Below are 14,244 nucleotides of genomic sequence, written 5' to 3'. Positions count from 1 at the left end.
GACATATACTAATTGGTTGCCAACTCATTTGTTACAAGCCCTTTGGAAATTAACCCCTTCCCAACATGCCAGGTGCTATTGTATAGAGAAGGCTTGAGAGCCCAGCCCACTCTATACACAGTTCTGACAGGGGCATTTAAATGGACTGACAGAGTGAGGACCTCTGTCACCTTATTGGCTCGCACGCCATAGGATCGCAATCAGCTATTCAGGTGTCATGGCAGTTGGGGCCTTGTGAAAGCCCTAAGGGCTTCCATATATTTCTGCCTACTAAACTATGCCTGGAGCATGGCTTACTAGATTGCCTGCAGAAGTACAATATACTGCAATAATGAAGTATAGCAGTATATTGTATAAGACACTAAATGATCGCTAGTTCAAGTCCCATGTGGGCACTTAAAAAAAGAGCTAATATAAGATTGATAAACTTTTTCTTAAATATTAGCAAATTTAAAAAACATTACAAATAATTTAAAAAACTTTTCCAGAAAGAATATAGAATAGAATAAACATTTGGTATCTCCAAGTCCAATTTAATAAAATATCACATTATTTATCCTGCATGGTTAAGGCCATCAGAGAATAAAATATGCAATGTCATGCTGTCTCCAAGAAAAAGCGGACTAAAAAGTGATTAAAAAGCCATATATTCCCCAAAATGGTGCCAATAAAAACTACAGGCTTCCCTGCAAAAAATGAGAGCTCACACAGCTGCATAGATGGAAAAATAAAGTTATAGCAATCTGTGATACATGTGGGACATGATTGAGCTGAGAGACTGTGTATAGCAAAGGTATAGGTAGGTAGTGACCACTAACTAGTTGCCATATGATTTTCCATTTGCATTATACAAGTTCAATAAACTTTTTAACTGGCCTGAACATTGTACTACACTCCGGACAAAAGCAGCATATTCCAGTTAAAACCAGCTAGAATGACTCATAGTCACCAGATGTTGTAAAGTAATAGAATCCAGATGTTTATTATCTCATAGAGAAACCATGAGATAAAATTTGCCAGATATTGCATTGGACATGCGTAAAGCCTGATTAGTTATATAAGAATGACGTATATACTCATAACCGCGCAGAAGCGGATATGTTACATAATGAAAAAGTAGTATAAATAAGGGTGGGATTCCAGGGAAGTTTCGGGACTTAACTTGTGGTCTAGCAGACGTGCTGGCGTTTTCCTCCTACCAATCGTACCTGTAGATCCCCCGATTGCGGAGTGATGCTACAATATCCGGTGATGTATTGATGCTTATCTTTGTTACCCATGTGATCTGTATGCTTTATATGTTAATTAACAGTTTCACTTAAATTTATATACTAAAGAGTAAATAAACTCATGGTTTATATTTGTTTTACCTCAAAACTGTCTCAGTTTGCTTAGTTTGTATGCTAATGAGGCTGTAGATTTGCTAAATCTTGAGCAGGTAAGACAGGATCAAAAGAAAACATTTTTTTAAAGGATATTTTACTTTTTTAGTAGTACAACTTAAAAAACGCTATAAATTTGGTATTACCATAATTGTACTGACCCACAGAAGAAAGATAACATGTCATCTTTACCAAAACATAAAATGTTGTAAGAATAAGAGGTCCCCAAAAATAGTGCAATTGCATTTTTTTCTCTTTTACCCCACCTAAAAATCTTTTAAAAACTTTTCCAGTACATTATATGCCATGTTAAAGCATACCATTGAAAACTACAACTTGTACGGCAAAAAACAAGCCCTCATGCAGCCATGTGGCCGATAAAATGAAATAGTTATGATTTTTTTTTAAGTGGGGATAGGAAAATAGAAAAAAAGCAAGAACCAAAGGCAAAATGGACTGCAGCAAGAAGGGGTTGTGAGGGGTTAATTCACGTTTATGCCTTTAAATTGATAAGTGTATTTCACAGAATACTTATGTGTTTATAATTTGCGTCTTCTTCTGCTAAAGGTTTAAGCTTATACGTGTAAGGGCCGACGCTTTAATAATAGACTACAGCGACTCCATTTTGTATCTCTTTGCTTGTTTTGCTTTAATACATGCATCTGTATTAAATTTCACCTTTTACCTAGAAAGATGTTAGATCCCAATTATAATAATGACCTTGAATATGTTCACATATGCCTTATCAGCTTTCTCTCTCCCATGTCTCCTTTCCCTTGAGAAAGCTCACTCCCTTCTAGTAAGAAGTGTCCAGGAACATTTTGTTTTGATACAGTTGTCACCGGACATTGATGTATTGTTTATGTAGGAGATTTCTTTGAAAGATGTGTATTGCTAATTAAAATTTGCAGATGTTATGTAGCCTTGGGCATGCGCAGTAATCAAATCAATACGTCAGCAAACCTTTCCTATATCATCTGTAACTTTGAATAAACTTTCACTTCACTCATGGCATTCCCATCGTGCATGTGGCTGTCCATTTGTGTCGTCTGAGTACTCACCCCTAAAGACCAATTTGGAAGCAGACAGCATTAGCTCAACGGTCTCAGTTTGACCCCCCACATTACTTGGCGCACCAACGAGGGCCAGAATTTAACTCCTTACCTGCAGCCGATATCTGACAACCCTGCCTGCCGACCACCTGGACCAGAGGCCACGGGACCTCAGATCTACAAAACACCGGTGTAAGGTAAGCATTTGACTTACCGCCCTAGATCTGAGCTCCCCTGTCTTCAAAAGTCACGTGTCGACAGAACGGTTTGTTGCTGCATGTTTATAGGATACTTCTGCCTGTTATTTACGGTGTTCTTGGTAACCGTGCTAGACGGAAGAACCCACATGTGTATATTGCCATGCTGTCTGCTGCAAGCATTGAACTGATAGCTTTTTGTTGTACTTTAACTGCCACACTCATTTTCCTAGCTGTAATTTGTTATAAGATTACAAAAGCCGCGTATAGAGGTGAGCCGTGGTCTCCTCTCTCTCCATAAAAAGGTCTTCTAATAAGTGAACATACGTGTCCTGCCAGCTGCGTACTTGGCAGAAGGGACTGTCCTGATCTACCCGAAGGACTGAGGTAGAAACAGCGGACATCAAGTCCATAGTAAACATTCGTGTCCTGCCAGCCGCGACCTGGCAGAAGGGACTAAAAGGTCATTGCGACCGCCAGATTTACCCACTACTCCGTGATTGTGGTAAATCAAAAACGGCAAGTCCAATTATTAGTATGGGGTCCGGACAGTCTAAGACTTTCTTGACCCCTATTGAGATAATTAGGGAGAGAGAGGGGGAGGATATTTATAAGCAAGCCCGTAAAGTCTACAAGCTGATAGGGCTTAAAAGAGCAGGAACTTTTAACTATGAGTTCTGGCGGCAGTACGGAACAAAACACATGAAAGCTATCAAAGACGTCGGTCTAGATAAAGGAATAGAGGCCATAATCAAATATAGTAGAAAGGTAAACGTAGAACGGTGGGATTGTGAACCGAGGAATGAGGGCATACTTGTGTATGCATCCCCGGTGCCTGATCCAGCCAGACAAGAGCCCCAAAGAGAAAAACTTTATTGGCATTGTCCCAGGTGCGGACAACAAAACCCTTTACAAAAACAAACAGCTTTAACTATGTGTAGACGGGAAAAGAATGAAACCGTTGAATGCTATTTTGGCAGACTAGAAACGAAGGCTAGAGACATGGGTCTTACCCTCTGTGCAGATGAAGTGTACTACCCAATGATGTGTGAAGCGTTCATGCAAGGCATTGACCCATCATTGGCAGATAAAATAAAAGCATGCACCCCTGACTGGCGACAAGCCAAGCCCAGAGACTTGTATAAAAAGGCAGTAGGGTTTGCTATGGATGAGGAGCGCCCCGCAGTGGCGGTTAAATACTATAGCAACCAGGAGGGGAAGGTTCAGCCCCGGGACAGACCCCATAGAGGAAAACGCAAGTGTTATAATTGCGGCAAGATAGGCCACCTGGCCAGGGATTGCTTTCATAAGCCCCGGCGATCCTGCCCCAGTATCCCTACCGTGGAAACAGAGGATAGAGGCACTCAGACTTTGGAGCCTGCTTCCATATGAGGTGAGGAAGTGCCCTTCCTTATAGACACTGGGGCTACAAATCCTGTCTCAAAAATTCATGTGAAATAGTAGAAATGTTTAAGGCAAGGAGTATGCCTATAGGGAAACAGCTAGAGAAATAACAAAGGACAGACAAAGCAAGTTAGCCGTGAGGAGAGGATCTAGCAAGTTGTTGAGAAAAGCAAGTTAGAATTTTGGGAATCTGAGACCCACAAGTCTCAAAAAGATTCAGAGATAAGCCAAAGTTGGGTAACGTATGTTAGATAGATGGAGTAAGGCACGTGTAGATACGGTAATTATCAGAAAAAGGGAATTCTTTTATAGTTTGTGTTCCTTCGGGACATAAAGCAAGTTCATGCAGAATCTGTGGATAATTATGTGTCAAATAACCAATATTGTCTGTATGTCTTCATGTTATGTAATCTATACGTTCTTCTTTGTCCTTTCTTTTATGTGTTTAACTATTCCTCTGCCGTCTGGGTTTGATGGTCTGTGCAGAGAAATATTAGTTTTTTCTTGTTGCTGAAAATGAAGAATCTGTGATTTGGAGCCTGGATATTCTGGCTGTTTTCCAAAAATTTTAGTTATTGTTCTGTTCCAGAGAGAGATGAAAATTCAAAGTCATAGAAGAAAGACAGACGTTGAATGTATTGTGTGAATTGTATGATTTTGAAAATGGAAGAATATAAGAGAGATAGAGGGTTAATGTGTGCTTCTTGTGAAAAACCGCAGCTGCAAGTCGCCCCCCCTTGTCTCCGAAAGGGGGGTATAGTGAGAGTTTACAGAGAAGGAATGCATGCCTCTCAAGGCCAAAGATTAGAGCGGAGAACACTGGACGAGTAACCCTGCTTGCTTGAATAGAATAAAACCCGTAATGAATCCAGTGAATATTAGTTTTACTGTTCTTTGTGTAAATGTCAGTTCTGTAATTGGTTGGAAGTGTGCATAATTGCTAAATGTGTGTTCCTTTTATGGGAAATATTAGTGTTGTGGAATCTGGTATACTTCTCTAGTATTACAGACAGTTAAAGTTTGACTGATTCCAGGGAGGGGTGGGAGTGATTGCATGTATTTGTTTGCAAGATGAGGACAGTTGCATCATACGCGTTACGTCCTGTGTGAACTCTTACTAATATTTGAATGAGACTTGACTGCATGAACGGATGAGAGTTAATGTGTGATGTAGGCGCTGTGTGCTGATAATTTGGAAGCCTGCCAACAAGTCACAATTATACTGTTTCTGAGAATGCTCTATAGAAGAAACGTACGGACGGCCATACCTGTACTTACACCTGCTGCCAAACTCCGCACCTTTCTGGGCCTTGTTTTCATACTGCCGCTCATGGGTCCACTTTGTTTTCGCTCTTATACAACTACTCTATGACTGCCTTTCAATCATTCTTTTTTTTTTTTTTCTCTCTCTCACCCCTGAAGCTCATTTCTCACCCTTTTACACTTTATCCTTTATTCTTTTCTGTACGGAATTTTCTGGCCAGGGGACGACAGTATTGACACAAAAGCACAGGGGACAACCACGGCCACCTGGATGCTACTCCGTGAAGCTGTATCCAGTGGCTCGAGGAGCTCCCTCATGTGTTTGTGCGGTGGCAGCAGTACAGGCAATGGTTAACAAATCTTCGGAGTTGGTATTGAACCAACTCCCCCCTAGTGGTCCTCGCCCCCCCCCCCCCCCCCCCCATGACACCCGGAGCATATACACGCAAGTGCAACCCAAGCACTTATTTCTGGCCCGTCAAATCCAGCTACAATGTGCTCTTGTCATTCTTCTCACTGTTGCTACTACCTTGAACTCGGTTACCCTTCCAATTAAGTACCCTAGTTCAAAAAGGGGGGGAGAGAAGATATAGGTGATCTAGGTACTGCAGGTCAGCTATTTTTAAATTTTTAAATTTTTTTTCTTTTCCTTCTTACAACAAGGTTATTGTTACGGCACTCTGCCCCCCGAGCGCCAGTTGGGGTGCCCTGATCTCCTGCACCCCACTGTCCCTGCCTACTTGCCTCGGCCCTGGCTAACCCCAGGCGGACAACTGGGCGGCAGTCCCTGCACTGGCTAGGGACCTGGCGACTACCTAGATGGAACTACTAACAGGGGACAGAGTGCCGACAGGAGAGGCAGGTGGAACAGACCAACAAAAACAGACAGAGTGAATCAAGGCTGGAGGTGAAGCTCACAGGCAAACGAAGGATACTGACAAGCAACTAGGACAGACTAGAATAGACCTGACTAGAGGCTAGCAGAACCAATAACTGGCAGTGAGTTCAGGTCACTGCCAGTCTTTTAACTAAAAGCCTCCGCCCCGGGGCGGAGAGTGGGAGGAGCCGACTCTCCCACTGTTGCATAAGGGAGGTGGATGAGAGCGGGCGGCACCCTACGGGCGGACACGCCCACGCCGCAGCACGCCGGCTGCTCCACGCTGCTGCATGCTGGCTGCTCCACGCCGCCGGGAGATCCCTGACAGCACAGCTCCGGGACGCCGAAGCCGAGCTCGAAGCGGCGCGCGCCGGCCGCGGGACCCAGCGCCGCCCTGCATGGTAACATTACCCCCCCTCTGACGGGGGACCTCCGGGCCCCCGGAAACTCGACCAGGCTTATCTGGAAAACGACGGTGGAACCGCCGTACCAACACGGGAGCATGAACATCACATGCGGCCACCCAGGAATGATCTTCTGGTGGAAAACCCTTCCAGGCCACCAAGTATTGTAGGATTCCTCGACACCGACGAGAGTCCAGTATCTCCTGGACCTCGTATTCGACTTCATCCCGGACCAGGGTGGGCGGAGGGGGACCGGAGGTGGGTATCACCGAAGGGACAAAAGGTTTCAGCAGCGACTTATGGAATACCCTGTGAACCCTCCATGTGGCTGGCAACCCCAGCTCGTAGGCGAGTGGGTTCACCACACGTGTGATGGCAAACGGCCCCACGTAACGTGGCGCCAGCTTCAAGGACGGGACCCGCAATTTGAGATTTTTGGACGACAGGTATACCTTCTGTCCCACCCTGTACGGTTCAGACACAGACAGACTCTTCCCACTGCGCAACTGCATACGGGCCCCCGCTGCCTCCAAGTTTCTCTGCACCTCTTTCCATACTCCCCGAAGCGTATCTGTGGCGTCATCCGCTGCCGGACAGGGCGACGGAGTAGGGATTGCTGTAAGGAAGCGAGGATGCTGACCGTATACACTAAAAAATGGAGACACCCCAGTAGAAGAACAAAGGCGGTTGTTTAGTGCAAACTCTGCCAACGGCAGGAACTCTGCCCACTGGTAAGCCTTTTCGCTGGCAAACAACCGCAAATATTGCACTAAGTCTTGGTTCTTCCGCTCAGTCTGACCATTAGTCTGCGGGTGGAACGCTGACGAGAAGGAAAGCGACGTTCCCAGGTTTCTGCAGAAGGCACGCCAAAACTGCGACACAAACTGAACCCCGCGATCAGATACAATATTTTGGGGAACCCCATGTAGGCGAATTATTTCCTTTACAAAAATCGTGGCAAATTCTTTTGCCGAGGGTAGCTTTTTTAACGCCACAAAATGTGCCATCTTTGAGAACCGGTCGACCACCACTAAGATAGTGGTGCACTTCTGGGATTCTGGTAGGTCAGTGATGAAATCTACTGATAGATGAGACCAGGGACTGGAAGGAACCGGTAGTGGTCTCAGGGGACCCTCCGGAGGACGCCGCCGACTCTTATTGCGAGCACAGACCGAGCAACCCCTCACAAAGTTGCGGATCTCCTGAGACATGCCTGGCCACCAGAAGTATCGGGAGCAAAGCTCCAGGGTCCCCTGGAACCCTGGATGCCCGGCGAGAGCCGACGAGTGGGACTCATCCATGACTCTAGGGCGTAGGGTCTCTGGCACAAACCATCTGCCCTCCGGCACCCCTGACGGAGCGTCCTGCTGAGCATCCTGTAGTTGAGGGACGAAGTTAGACTCTAACACTGCCACCACCACGCCGGGGGCTAAGATATTCTCGGGAGTCAGGGTCCCACTGTCTGGTACCCCGAAACTCCGTGACAGGGCGTCCGCCTTCACGTTCTTCTCTCCGGGGATATATGTCACGACGAAGTTAAACCTGGCAAAGAACAACGCCCACCTGGCCTGACGAGCAGTGAGTCTTTTCGCATTGGCGAGATATACCAGATTCTTGTGATCAGTATATACGGTAATTGGGTGTCTAGCACCCTCAAGATGGTGTCGCCACTCCTCCAGAGCCCATTTGATAGCCAACAATTCCCGGTTACCCACGTCGTAGTTGCGCTCTGCTGAATTGAACTTTCGCGAAAAGAACGCACATGGGCTATAGCCAGACCTCCCACTGACTTCCTGCGACAATACAGCTCCTGTCCCCACTTCCGACGCGTCTACCTCAATAAAAAAGGGTAGTAGTGCGTCCGGCTGTATTAGCACCGGGGCAGTCGTGAATGCCTTTTTTAGACGGCTAAAGGCCTCAAGGGCTGCAGGCGACCACTTACCCAAGTCAGCCCCCTTCTTAGTCAAGTCGGTCAGAGGTTGAGCAATAACTGAGTAATTTCTAATGAATTTGCGGTAGAAATTTGCAAAACCTAAGAACCGCTGGAGAGCCTTGAGGTTGTCGGGTCTGACCCATTGGGAGATTGCTGCTACTTTATCAGACTCCATCTGAATCTCTGTGGGGGAAATTACATAACCAAGGAAGGATACTTGTTTAGAGCCAAATGTACATTTCTCTAATTTGACAAAGAGTTGATACTCGCGCAAACGGGTCAGGACTAACCTCAGGTGCCGCACATGTGAATCCCAGTCAGGTGAGTACACCAGGATGTCGTCCAGATAAATGACCAGAAATACCCCCAGGAAGTCGTGGAAGACTGCGTTCATAAAACCCTGAAACACAGCGGGGGCATTACAGAGTCCAAAAGGCATGACCAGACATTCAAAATGTCCTAACGGGGTGTTGAACGCTGTCTTCCATTCATCTCCCTCTCTGATGCGAATTAAATTGTAAGCCCCCCTTAAGTCCAGTTTGGAGAACCAGCGAGCCCCTACCACCTGATTCAACAAGTCAGGAATTAGGGGCAAGGAGCACTGGTTCTTCACAGTGATTTTGTTCAAGGCCCGATAATCCACACAAGGCCTTAGTGTCCCGTCCTTCTTCTCTACAAAGAAGAGACCTGCCCCGGCAGGGGACCTGGACGGCCGGATATGTCGGTTGGCCAGAGCTTCCGAGACATAGGACTTGAGGGCTTCGTGCTCACGACCGGACAGATTGAAAATGGCTCCCTTAGGGATGGGACCGTCGGGAGTCAGGTCGATACCACAGTCCCACTCCCTATGAGGGGGCAGAGCCTTAGACAGTCGTTTGGAGAACACATCCTGAAAGTCTGACAAATACTCCGGAATGAGCACCGTATCTGCGGAGCACACAGCTATGGTAGACAGGTGATTGTGACACGATGACCCCCAATGAGTCAATTCCCGGGTGGACCAATCAAATTGGGGGTTGTGCAGTGCCAACCAGGGCATACCAAGCACCACATCAACCGACATTTTTTCCATAACCAAGAAAGACAGTTCTTCCGAGTGGAGGACCCCCACCGTGAACTGTAATCTTGGGGTCCTCCATCGTACCAAGCCTGTAGAGAGAGGGGTGGCATCAATGCTGGTAAAATGAATTGGCGTCTTCAACGCCACAAATTCCGCCATCAGAGAACGGACAAAACCCAGACTTATCAAGTTAGCGGCTGCTCCGGAATCAATAAACGCCCGCCCTGATCGGGAAAAATCCCCGAATCTAACATGACACGGTACCAAAAGTTTAGGAAGTACCTGAAGTCCTAGGCGATCCTCCCTGCAATCGCCTAGGACTCGGAGTTTTCCGCCGGTCCCGGCTGCGGGCGTTGAGACCTCAGTGGGCAGGTTATCACCCGATGTCCAGCTTTCCCGCAGTAGAGGCAGAGACGATGCAACAAACGGATCCGGCGTCGCTCTTTGGGGTCCAGCGGGTCCACCTCCATCGGATCGGGCGCAGAGACTGGTAAGGAGGAGGAGGGACCAGGGCCACTGACCTCCCTGACTCTACGGGTCTGCCTGTCCTGCTTCCTAGACCTGAGCCTCCTATCTGCTCTCACCGCTAGCTCCATAGCCTCCCTTAAGGACCCGGGAACGGGATGGGAAATTAACAGGTCTTTAACTGCGTCCGAGAGGCTCTGCAGAAAAACGTCCTTCAGCGCGCTATCGTTCCATGTCGTATCCCCCGCATAGCGTCTGAAGTTGGAGCAATAGTCCTCCACACACGACAACCCCTGCCGCAGCGCCAACAACCGTGAAACCGCCAACCCCGCTCGGTCCGGTTCGTCGAAGATACCCCCGAGTTCCTGAAAAAAGGAGTCCACGGACTGCAGGCAGGAGGAACCCTCGGGGAGGGAGAAAGCCCATGTCTGTGCCGAGCCCCGCAGCAGGGACATTATCAGCCCGACCCTCTGAGCCTCCGACCCGGAAGAACGGGGACGCATGCGAAAAAACAGGCGACACGCCTGTCGGAAAACAAAAAACTTGTTCCTCTCCCCAGAAAACACCTCGGGAAGAGGGCACTTGGGTTCGGGGCTGGTTGAGGCGTCCGACCCCTGCGACACTCCCCGCTGCTCCTGGGCCACCATGCGGGCGGATAAATCCTGGATCACAGGCACCAGGGCCTGCAGCTGGTTCGCGAGGGAACTGATCGCCTCCATGACAAAAACGGTTTTAAAGGGCCAGTTATTATGTTACGGCACTCTGCCCCCCGAGCGCCAGTTGGGGTGCCCTGATCTCCTGCACCCCACTGTCCCTGCCTACTTGCCTCGGCCCTGGCTAACCCCAGGCGGACAACTGGGCGGCAGTCCCTGCACTGGCTAGGGACCTGGCGACTACCTAGATGGAACTACTAACAGGGGACAGAGTGCCGACAGGAGAGGCAGGTGGAACAGACCAACAAAAACAGACAGAGTGAATCAAGGCTGGAGGTGAAGCTCACAGGCAAACGAAGGATACTGACAAGCAACTAGGACAGACTAGAATAGACCTGACTAGAGGCTAGCAGAACCAATAACTGGCAGTGAGTTCAGGTCACTGCCAGTCTTTTAACTAAAAGCCTCCGCCCCGGGGCGGAGAGTGGGAGGAGCCGACTCTCCCACTGTTGCATAAGGGAGGTGGATGAGAGCGGGCGGCACCCTACGGGCGGACACGCCCACGCCGCAGCACGCCGGCTGCTCCACGCTGCTGCATGCTGGCTGCTCCACGCCGCCGGGAGATCCCTGACAGCACAGCTCCGGGACGCCGAAGCCGAGCTCGAAGCGGCGCGCGCCGGCCGCGGGACCCAGCGCCGCCCTGCATGGTAACAGTTATGATCTATTTGAAATAGAATACCAGCCTGATTGTCTAGCAGTAATCGGTGCAAGGGGTTTCAGAAGTGCCAATTCAGCTGGCAGAAACTGAACCGCTTGAGGTAATGTTTAAAGGGTCACGATGCCTCACGCGCTTCCTTATGCTGGAAGGTCCTGAAAGCATATTGAGAATTGCGTGATGGGACCCTTGGGATGTTGTATCAAACTTCACCTGTCCGGTGAGGCTCGTATACACCCCGGGTCTGAAAGTCACCCGACCTTATGTCGGATGGCAGCAGACCAAGCGACACCTCTACCCGTCCTCACTCTTACGTACGCAGAGGAACAAGCTCTTAGCCCCCTTGGTCCGTCAGTACCCCCTGGCACATGTCCAGGAAGATGCAATTGCAGACACTGTCTCTTCTTTATGTTAACTGAAAGCCCTTGTTAATAATGCATATTCTGAGTTGTTTTTGTAGATGGTACCAGGGTAATTGACGACTCCACGCTGGATATGCAGTGATCACGCAACAAGATGTCCTAAAAGCAGAATGCCCCCGCATGTCCCAGGACAGGAAGCGGAGTTACAGGCCCTCACTGAGGCGTGTGGAGTGGTAGAATGTAAGACGGCAAACATTTACACTGACTCCCGGTATGCATTTGGCATGGCTCATGACTACGGCCTAACATGGAAGGCCAGACAGCTTGTTATCTCAGCAGGACAGCCAATTAAGAATGGTGCAGCGGTGACAAAGTGGAAAGCTCACACCAATTCCTACAGCAGAGAAACAAGAGGCAACGCCATCACAGACCACACAGCAAAGGCAGCGGCCCTTAAGCCGTGGAAGAAAAGAAGAAAAGAAGAATTTAACAATAACTTTGGACTTTGACTAAACTTTGGACTTTGACTAAACCTTGGACTTTGATACAAACTTTGGACTTTGATATGCTAAAGACTTTACAGTTACAAGCCAGCAATGAAGAAAAAGACAAATGGACTAAATATGGGAGCAGCAGAAATGGGACGGTGAATGGTGAACAGTCAACAGAACTTGCCCACCACGGTCCCTGTGCCCCATGATGGCCCAGCGAATGCATGGAAAGACACACCTACCGGGGGTCCAGAAGTCCGCCTTGAGGTCGTGTCCTCTGGTCTGCTCCGTCGCCTCCGGTGCCGTCCGGCATGGCGTGCCCACGAGGGTCTTTCTGACTTTATTCCTGATGATGTTGCCTCCTGTGGCTAGAAACGCACTGACGCCGAAATCTGCAATCTGCACGGAACCGTCTTCACCCAGGAGGATGTTTCCAGCCTTAACATCCCTGAGGATCTGGCCGTTCTTATGCAGGTACTCCAGGCCTTCTAGCACCTCCTTCAGCATGGTGGCGATGCTTGCCTCATCCAGCACCCTGTTCAAAGCAGCAATGATGTCGACGCTTGAACAAGGACGGTGGCTCCTGGGTTTTCTGTAGTTGCTGCATCATCACTTGTCCAATTTTGCTTGATCTTTGCCGTAAGCAACAGGGCAGAAGTAAATTTGCCACATAACACTTGCCTAGACCACTCTACCCATTTCAGGGATTGCAAATTGACTACACTCAGCTCCCACTTGTTGGGAAGTATGAATACGTGCTTGTTGTTGATGTCTTTTCAGGTCAGAGACCTACCCTGTTACCAAAGTAAATAAGCAGGTAATCGCACAGGAGCTGATGAATGAGGTAACCTGCAGAGATGGGGCACCGGAAGTGATTGACTCAAACAAAGGTACACACTTCACACCTGCAGAGTTTAGACAAAGTTAAAAGAAGTGTTGTTTGGCTCTATGCCAAGATTGGGGCTGTATCATCCACAGGTCCTACAATAGGGCTATGACATGGTAGCCGGATGTGTAAAGCACCTGTGTGACCAACTAATGGTAACCCAGAATCTAGTCTTTTTCTCCCATTCCAGGCCCAGACAACCTAGAGGGATCTCATTCCCTGGAAACTGGGTGGTCGTAAAGAGGCGTGTCCGGAAACCCTAGGGCCCGGACTCGAGGGGCCCTATCGAGTCCTGCTGATCGCAGCTACTTTGGTAGGTTGAAGGAATTGTTGTTTGTTTTGGGACTAATGGACTTTTCATGCCTTACCTTTGCCCCCCCATGAAAAGGAAAATGAAGGACATTTTGTTTATTGATGGACTTTTGGACTCCTCACTCCATGCTTCGCCCTTGTGAGAGGGTGCAAAGGGACAATGCTCAGAACCACCTTGTTAGACACCACCAAGTACTGTTGGACTTTTACACACACCTGGTGCCACTGGTTTTCCTTTCTTGGCTGTTCCTGTTCCGTCAAAAGAACTGTTTGCATGGACAAATGAAAACTCAGAAACCAGAGATAGCTGGTGGGGTAACACATTTAGTTCTTTGAACCCTGCCAATTGGTTTTCTGGTTTAGGAGGTTGGTTTATGGGGATTCTACAAAGTATATTACAAGTTGTGATGATTTTATTATGCATTTATAGAGCAATTAAGGTTACAATTTCATGTATTTCTAAATGTACTGAAAAAAAAGCTTTCTCTTCGCCGATATGAATCACGTGTTTATGGACTAGGAGTCATACTTGTCTTGACTCCATATCCAAAATGGGGGAATGTGAGGGGTTAATTCACGTTTATGCCTTTAAATTGATAAGTGTATTTCACAGAATACTTATGTGTTTATAATTTGCGTCTTCTTCTGCTAAAGGTTTAAGCTTATACGTGTAAGGGCCGACGCTTTAATAATAGACTACAGCGACTCCATTTTGTATCTCTTTGCTTGTTTTGCTTTAATACATGCATCTGTATTAAATTTCACCTTTTACCTAGAAAGATGTTAGA

This window comes from Eleutherodactylus coqui, chromosome 5, assembly GCF_035609145.1.
Source record: "Eleutherodactylus coqui strain aEleCoq1 chromosome 5, aEleCoq1.hap1, whole genome shotgun sequence".
Taxonomy (NCBI): Eukaryota; Metazoa; Chordata; class Amphibia; order Anura; family Eleutherodactylidae; genus Eleutherodactylus; species Eleutherodactylus coqui.
The sequence above is the reverse complement of the archived record's forward strand: the minus strand, read 5'-3'. Positions refer to the sequence as shown.